The sequence below is a fragment of the Silene latifolia genome, chromosome 2, assembly GCF_048544455.1.
Source record: "Silene latifolia isolate original U9 population chromosome 2, ASM4854445v1, whole genome shotgun sequence".
In the NCBI taxonomy this organism is placed as follows: Eukaryota; Viridiplantae; Streptophyta; class Magnoliopsida; order Caryophyllales; family Caryophyllaceae; genus Silene; species Silene latifolia.
In genome coordinates, this window is record NC_133527.1 from 102,358,964 (window position 1) to 102,368,097 (window position 9,134).

The following is a 9,134-nucleotide window of genomic DNA, read 5'->3' on the forward strand; positions in this document are numbered from 1 at the left end:
GAGACAGAGTGACTATCACCCCGAAAAGCTATTGTCTAGAGGTTAACCGGTTGCCTAATAAGCGATTGGCGAAAGCAAAGGACACTAGCCTGGAAGGGACAAACCCCATCTTAAATTTTTGAAATGTGAAAGTGAAATGAGGACAATTTTGAATACTAGTCATATCCACCATTTGTTTATAAAGATTTGAGCATTTCATTCCCAAAAAGCCTTTTGTCAAGCCACTTTGTCGAGCTTAGGACGATCCATGACCTTTACTTTTGTAGAGAATTCGAGACTTGTCATGTCATATGCCACTAGCATCATAGGGATAATCATTCCACCACCATCCGATCGCTCTTGACGAAAGCATTTGGAAATTGAGGACGAAAGTAGTCTAGTTTAACACCATTTGGAGGTGATTTAGTCCCATCCTCTTAGCCTTAGTAATTTGTTGAAATAGTATTTGTGAAGGATTACATGCTCTTAAATTTGTTCTCTTTTAGTTGCCTCCGCCACTTGATGAGGAAGTGGCTATTCCTTTTGCAGATGCATCCATTACTTGATTTTGTGTGCTTAATGATTGGATGTGTCGCCATTTTGGCAAGACCCACCTTGCCTTGCAAGAAGGCATCCTACCTCATGGTTGTCTTGTTGTGAGTTGAAGGGGCTGAGTGAGACCCGCTAATTGTCTCATATCGGTTATATTAGTAGGTTAGTTTAAATAAAGGTCTAGTTTTTGTCACCTCTTTACTCGGGACGAGTAAAGGTTCGTTTTGGGGATATTTGATGTGAACATTATTTGCGCATATTTAGTCCCCTAATTGAGCCTATTTTGCATACTATTATAACATTCTATGGCCATTTTATCCGTCAAAACCTTCCTATTTGCTTTTCTATCGCATTTCATATGTTTTGTAGAAAAGGAGATAATAAGGCGGAAATTCCCGTCTTTCATGCATATTTGGAAGCTTATTGATGATATTAGATGGAATAGTATGAATAGGAGGCAAGAATGATGACCAAAGACGTAGGAATAAAGTGTATATAGGAGGATCAAAGGGATAAAAGTAAGAATGACGAGAGGGAAGGCATTATAAGAAGAAATCGCTCGAAAACCGAATCAAGAGTTCCTCCTTTGGCTCTGAAAATATGCTAGATGGAACGGCGTCGAAAAATCAAGTGATCTAGGCTTTTGAATCACTCCAATAGGAGTCCGGATGAGAAAATGACGTCCGTTTTACAATCCGAGCTCAAACAAAGAAGCTGTTCGCCAAGACGCCCGTCTTCCCCAAGACGCCCGTCTTCCCCACAAGACGCCCGTCTTCTGGCTGGGAAAAACAAGAAAATTCACTGGAAGAGAATCCGCCCGTCTTCTCAGGAATCCGCCCGTCTTCTCAAAATCCGCCCGTCCCGACCCAAAGACGCCCGGATTCCCTCACAGCACAATTTCGTCTTCTTCAAGCTTCAAAGAAAGACGCCCTTCCTTCGAAAAATACCGGCGTCTCCCTGCTCAAATCTCAAAAGTGTAATTACTAGTTTAGCCCTTAGTTAACCCTAATGCATCCACCTAATTTTCACTATAAATACCCCATTTGTAATAATCAAACAATCAAGTTTTACTAGATATAATCAAGATCTCTTAATTAGAAATTCTTCTTTAGATTAGATTAGGAGTAGATTAGAATAGATTACTCTTTAATCTTTCCACAAATTACACATTAATCTCTCCTTAATTATTGTTCAAGTTTATTATTCAAGTTTATTATTGGGTAATTGAAGATTATTGGGTTATTGGGAGATTGGCAACCTTCCATCAATCATCAAGTTTCTTCTTGATGGGGCATATTCTGCACCCGCTGACCAAGTCAACATATTCAGCAAGGTCAAAGATATCCACAGCAAGTCAACGGCTTAGACAGCCCTAACAAGCGAGGCTGTCGGCTGTCGATAGGTCCCGGCTGGGGCAACCAGCCAGCCGGGGCACACATCCGCGAACTCATATCCAAGACCCCTCGGCGGTGAGTCAACAGGGCCTGCCGGCCTGCCATAGGTCCCGCGGCCGAGGGGTAGATCAGTCTTTCCACCTGCTAGCCACTTGGCCACTTGGCCACTACGTAACAAAAGGTGAAAGTCTATAAATACTCCTCAACTATCATTGAGGAAAGGATCCACAATTTAACCTAAGAATCACTATTCATTTGGTAATATCTTCCTTATCTCTCTACAATACGTACTTTGCCAAGTAACAACAACTTATCTTTCTAAGTTTACTGACTTGAGCGTCGGAGTGAGTTCGCTCGGCTCAAAGCCGAGCCCTCAGTTTGCTCATTGTTTCAGGAGACCGCAAGGAGGAGTTAACAAAAGACGTCATTCTACAAGCACGGGTGGTAACATATAACTGCTCTGGAATTACACCCGGAACAATTGGCGCCGTCTGTGGGAAAGATACTAAAAGCTAGTCACATTCATTCCCAATAAAAAAAAAACAAAACAAAAACCCATCCAAAAAGCTAAGAAGATGTCAAAACAACAAGAGGTATTCGTAACTGACGAAACCGAGTTCTGCCAAGATGATACCGTCCACAACTCTGGAGTTGCGCAGCCTTCCACCGGCCGGGTAATTCAGCCGGAGTACGGGATGCCAATAATACCAGATACGCCGCTGCCCGCCAACCAGGTCACCATCATGGGACATGTGGTTGATGTAGCGAAACTGAAGCTACTCCTGGACCTCATTAGTAGTACGTCGGCTCACACTGTCACACCGACAAGAGCGGCGGAACCCGTCCAGGAGACCAGGGCCCAGAACGTGACTCCAAGAGACTTGAATGGAGCACTGGAAGAAGCTGGCCCCGTCAAGACGCCGGAGGAGCCCAGCGTGCCAGTGGTCGACCTAAGTCCTTCCCGCACCCGCGGGAGGACAGCGTCGCCGCGGCACCGACGAGGCCTGCCTCAGAGGAGTGAAAGAAGTCCGACTCGTCAGAGTCGGAGAAGAAGCCCGACTTACCATAGTCGGAGGAGAAGCCCCACCCAGTACGAGGAGAGGAGCCGGACTAGGAATGCGAGAAGCCGATCGCCGCGTGTCATTCGACACGTGGTCAGACAGCCCCTCAGCGCCTATGTCCTTGACACCGCCGTGCCAACCAAATTAAAGTTGCCGGCGTTCACATACAAAGGGGATAGCGACCCCACCGACCATGCCGGGGCCTTTGAGTCGTACATGTCGGTGTGGGAACAACCCGATGAAGTCTGGTGCCGAGTCTTCCCAACGACCTTGCATGGGATGGCTCAGAGTTGGTACAAAGGGCTGCCCGACGGCTCGGTATACTGTTACGCCGACCTAAGGGACGCCTTCCTAGCCCAGTACTCTTGCAATAAGAGGAGGGCCGTGGAGACATCGGACCTCCTAACTATTAGGCAGGAGGGGGGCGAGTCTCTATGAAGCTATGTGAAGAGGTCCGATGCCAAGGTTCAAGAGATTGGAGAGATTAATCCCGAGTTGGCAGCCTTCGCACTGATGAAAGGCCTCCCAAAGGGAGACTTAAAAAACGAGCTCATCAAGTCCGGAGGCCTGGGCTTAGACGCCGCCAGGAAGATGGCCGATCAGGCCATCAAGGTAGAGGACTATCACAAGACCTGGGTCGGCCACAGCGAGGCTGGGCACTCAGAGAAGAAGAGCCACCGGGAGGACAACCCGGATGAAGGACGCCGTGACAATAATAGGTCACGGTCTGATAAATCTTCCAGAAAGCAGAGCTCGGCGGGCGCCGGGGGGAGTTCGGGAACATACCACCAAAGGCGGTACCGTGATCACCCCCCCCCTGGTTGTATCTGCCGCCGAGGTCTTCGCCCTGAGCAAGGGCGAGGGCCGGAAATGGGAAAGGCCTCCCAAGCCGAAGGGAGACGGTGACACAAGCCAGTACTGTGAGTACCACGGCCACACCGGTCACCTTACTGACAACTGTCGGCATCTGAAGAATGCCATTGAAGAGCTAATCCGGAAGGGGAGCCTCGGCAAGTATGTTGCCAAAGGCCAAAAGACTGAGGCCGGCGGTTCAAATAAGAAATCCGTCTTTGAACGGATATGAGTGATCCATGTTGTCATCGGGGGCAACGAGAACGGTGGGTCCGCTTATGGGCACAAACGGCACCTGAACGAGCTGTATCAGGCCATCAACTTTGTGCCCAAAACAGCGGTCCCCGCTTCCAACATCCCCGATATGACTATTGGGAAGAAGGACTACGAGGGAGTCATCGCTCCTCACAGCGACCCACTCATAGTCCACTTGGACATCTCCAACCACCTGGTCAAGAGGTGCCTGATTGACACGGGCGCCTACACGAACATCATGTTCAGGGAATGCTTCCTCAACCTCGGCCTGAAAGTCAAGGACCTAAGCCCTTGCACCACCACATCAGTACAGCTTCTCCGGGGCCGACTAGTACCCCCGGGGTCAATCGGGATCGTCGGTGATGTTCGGCGAAGGGATTGCGGCTAAGAATGTCCTAGCTGAGTTCGTGGTCATTGACGGCTCGTCCGCCTACAACGTTCTTATCGGCCGAGTCACTCTGAGCGAGGCCGACGCAGTGATGTCCATACGGGCCCTGACACTGATGTATGTCTCGGATCGGGGGGAAGCGCATAAGCTCATCTCCAAGGACGAGAAGGACGAGGTGGTCAACGTCCAGATATCCGCCAGAGGATGCAACTTGCAATCCCTCAAAGCGGCAAAGAAGTCAGAGAGGGGGAAAAGCCCATCCTTACAACAGGAAGGCGACCTCATGGATGCAACTGACGGCTAATTAGGAAGGTGTGCCTTTAATAAGCCGTTAGGACACTGACGATCTCAAAAAGTACCTTGTAAAGTGCCGGAGGTGCCCAAGACAACTGTGGGTACCCCGACACATGTTTATATCTAATGAGGAGTCGACCAAGTTCTCCATCAAAGTGTTCATTTCTCAAATAGTCACTATCGAAAAGCAGTGCCGCTCACACTTTGTCATACCGACAAGAGCGGTAGTCACTATCGAAACAGTGCCGGCTCACACTTTGTCATACCGACAAGAGCGGCGATCATTATCATCAAGAAGCAGGCGCCGTCGCAGTCACCCCAAGTAGTAGACACTACGGCGGTCACCCCAAGAGGTAGACGCGCAGCGGTCACTCAAGTGGTAGACGCCACGGCGATCATCATCAAGAAGCGGCGCCGTCACTTTGTCATCCCAAGTAGTAGACGCTACGGCGAGTCACCCCAAGAGGTAGATGCCGCAGGCCGATCACTCAAGTGGTAGACGCCACGGCAGTCATCATCAAGAAGCAGGCGCCGTCGAAGTCACCCCAAGTAGTAGACGCTACGGCAGTCACCCCAAGAGGTAGATGCCGCAGCAGTCACTCCAAGTGGTAGACGCCACGGCAGTCATCATCAAGAAGCAGGCGCCGTCGCAGTCACCCCAAGTAGTAGACGCTACGGCAGTCACCCCAAGAGGTAGACGCCGCAGTAGTCACTCCAAGTGGTAGACGCCACGGCAGTCACCATTAAGAAGCAGGCGCCGTCGCAGTCACCCCAGGAGGTAGACGCCACGGCAGTCACTACCAGCACCAGCAGAAGACATGTTACAACAAAACTTACGAGTTAAAGAGAGAAATTATTTGTTTACCTTGAAGAAAACTGCCACGCCGGAGTAAGGATTCTGAAAGCTAGAAAGAGGTTTCGTCACAAGGGCTAGAAAGAAGAAAATTTTTGAGAAAATGAAATTGGTGACCAATTTCAGGGACTAAGTACCCTATTTATAGAGGAAAGCCCATGAAGAGGGACCAATCGGGGCACAGACCCATGAAACGTCGACCAATCAACAAACAGACACGTGTCGAACATGCAACCACGAAATGTCAATCGTTGCAACAGTTGAATGTCAATCAATGCAACAGTGACCAAGCGTCTTCAACACGCCCCTTCATGTCTCTCTGCCTGTTCATCTTCCTCAACAAATTCCTAAGTATCCGTTTCTCCGCCGGCCACATGATCAACCAAGCCAGAAAGCACCGGCCAGGGGGCAATCAGAAACAACCGGCACTCTCAACCCTGGTCTCAGCCAGCGTCATTGCCTTTTCCACATCGGATGTCCATTGCACAACCATGTGGAGGGGGGATATGGTACGGCCTAAGCAGAGCCACGCCGAGGTAGAAGAAGCCGGGCGAAAATTTTCACTTGCGCGAGAATATACGCTCAGCATACATCGGAGCCCATACCACGGCATAGACTACGCTGGGGGCAAATTGATGGGGTATATTCTGCACCCGCTGACCAAGTCAACACATTGAGCAAGGTCAAAGATATCCACAGCAAGTCAACGGCTTAGACAGCCTAACCGACGAGGCCTGTCGGCCTGTCAGATAGATCCCGGTCGGGGCAACCAGCCAGCCGGGGCACACATCCGTGAACTCATATCCAAGACCCCTCGGCGGTGAGTCAACAGGGCCCGCCGGCCTGCCATAGGTCCCTCGGCCGAGGGGTAGATCAGTCTTTCCACCTGCTAGCCACTTGGCCACTTGGCCACTACCTGACAAAAGGTGAAAGTCTATAAATACTCCTCAACTATCATTGAGGAAAGGATCCACAATTTAACCTAAGAATCACTATTCATTTGGTAATATCTTCCTTATCTCTCTACAATACGTACTTTGCCAAGTAACAACAACTTATCTTTCTAAGTTTACTGACTTGAGCGTCGGAGTGAGTTCGTTCGGCCCAAAGCCGAGCCCTCAGTTTGCTCATTGTTTCAGGAGACCGCAAGGAGGAGTTAAATAAAGACGTCATTCTACAAGCACGGGTGGTAACATATAACTGCTCTGGAATTACACCCGGAACACTTCTATTATTCTTTGCATTATTGTTTTGGAATCTCCATAGGTATAATCCTTTTAATCGTTGTTTTAATTATTGTTAATCTTTCTTACTTGTTCATCATGTTTTACCTTGTTAATATGATTGACAACCTTGTTAACATGCTAAACTTGATAATAAGTGAGTAGTCTTTTAGCTAGGATTAGTGGGTAATTAGGGGAAACCAACATGGGATTGATTCATGCTTAATCTAATATGTTGTCATAATCAAAATTGCTTGCTTGTTGTGATGTCAACTTTATGCACATGTTATGTTTGATGAAATGCTAAGCCTATGAATCCTTGCATTTTTACCATCTCTTATCTACTCAACTTGACTTGTAAGATATAAACCAACTCGAGTCTTGTTAGACCATGCATAGAAGTTGAATAGGAGGAAAGTAAGTCGGCTTGTAGGTGTTGTACAATCTAATCGATTCGGCTCCGGGACCCAACCCTTCCTATGAACCGTAAGACATAAACCAACTCGGTTCCTCCACAACATTAATTCCTTGCAACATTGTGAACATGTTTGTACGATCAATACCATGAATCCCCTATGACCCCATGATATCCTAGCACTTTTAATCATTTGTTTGCATCCTTCCTTTTATTGCTTGTTTGACCATATTGCTTGCATTAGTCTAGACGCAACTACAAACCCAACCAAATTGTGACACTAGCACAAATTGAGATAGATAGACTTAGAACCCAAACCACACCGTCCCATTGATCGACCTCGACTTACAGCTAACTAGTTGTTTGTTGAGTATTACAAATGTGTTTGATTGGATGTGTGATGACCAACTCTTGTCCATCACCGCCCGTCTTGGACAATACGTCCGTTTTCTTCACCGGACGCCCGTCCCGTATGTCACCTAGAAAAAAAATTTTGTGCTGCGCCCGAAGACGTGCGGATTTATTCCAAAACACCCGTCCTGACCAAAACGCACGTCCCAGACACAAGACGCCCGTCTTTTTCCTGCTCTTAACCGAGAAAAAATCACTGCGTTAGAATCCGTGCGGATTCAAGCAAAGACGCCCATCTTCTTTTCTCTCAATTCGCCCGTTCCGATTGAAATCCGCTCGGATTACCCTGTTCTTTCGGATAAAACGGATATCACCCACCCTTATCCTTTCGGACCCCCCCTTTCTTCTATATAATCACCCCCTTTCTCCCTCATTTCCTCACCTTATCAAACCCTAAAACACTCATCTCCACCCTCAAAACACACCCATATTCAAAAACACTCCCATCACCCACATCAAAATGGCACCATTGATGAACACCAAGGGAAAGGCCAGGAAATTGGTGGAATCCATCGGAAAGAAGCGCAGGGATGAACCTCTTCAATGCCACGGGAAGTAGTACTACCAAGGAGCACCCAACCCCTAATAAGGGGAGGAGTTGAACAACTCGACTACTTCCAAGAGGTACTCTTTGAATCCAATGACCACCGCACAAACTTTGTCAAGTTACTAGGTAAGAACTACGAACCCACTCAATTCGTAGATACTAGGGTGTTGGAAATCCTTAAAATAAGATACCCTACCGAGATGTTCTTTAATGGCCTTGGCATTGGGAAACTTTTCCATGCCCATGAGGAGACTTACCTTAGTCTCACCCTTGAATTCTTAAGTAGCCTTCGCATTGTGACAAATACCCACACCAATGTGGGCATGGAGTTTAGGTTATGCGACCTAGACCATCGTCTTTCGCTTGAGGAATTCGCCTATGTTTTCGGTCTTGAAGTACCCTCCAGCTATACCGAAAAACCCGATAACTTCGGTGTGGATCTTCTTTGGAAGGCTATCTCCGGGAGGGATTTTATCCACCCAAAGCATTGCCACACCTTCGCCATCCAACATCCGGTGATTCGATTCACCGAGCGCTTTATGGCCGGTACCATCAATGGAAGGTACGAACAAGATAGGTGTACTCTTATCGACTTAACCTTTCTTGAATCCTATTTGAATGTTCGAGGAGTGAGGCGTTATAACTTCAATACGCCACTTGAGATACTTACTAGGTTCCATGATTTTGCTCAAGGAACCATCCAACTCAAGACCTTCGTGATGGGAGGTCTAATTACTATTTTGGCCCACCACCTTTGTCCCGGGTTCAATGACCGAGGGACCTATACTCCTCTTGAGGAGAGAACTTTGATTGATGAGCACACCATCTTCAGCAGTCACCGATGGTGTAACTACACTCGAGATGGGAGTGTAGAGTGGCACACCAAAGGATGCACTTCAATGATCCTTGA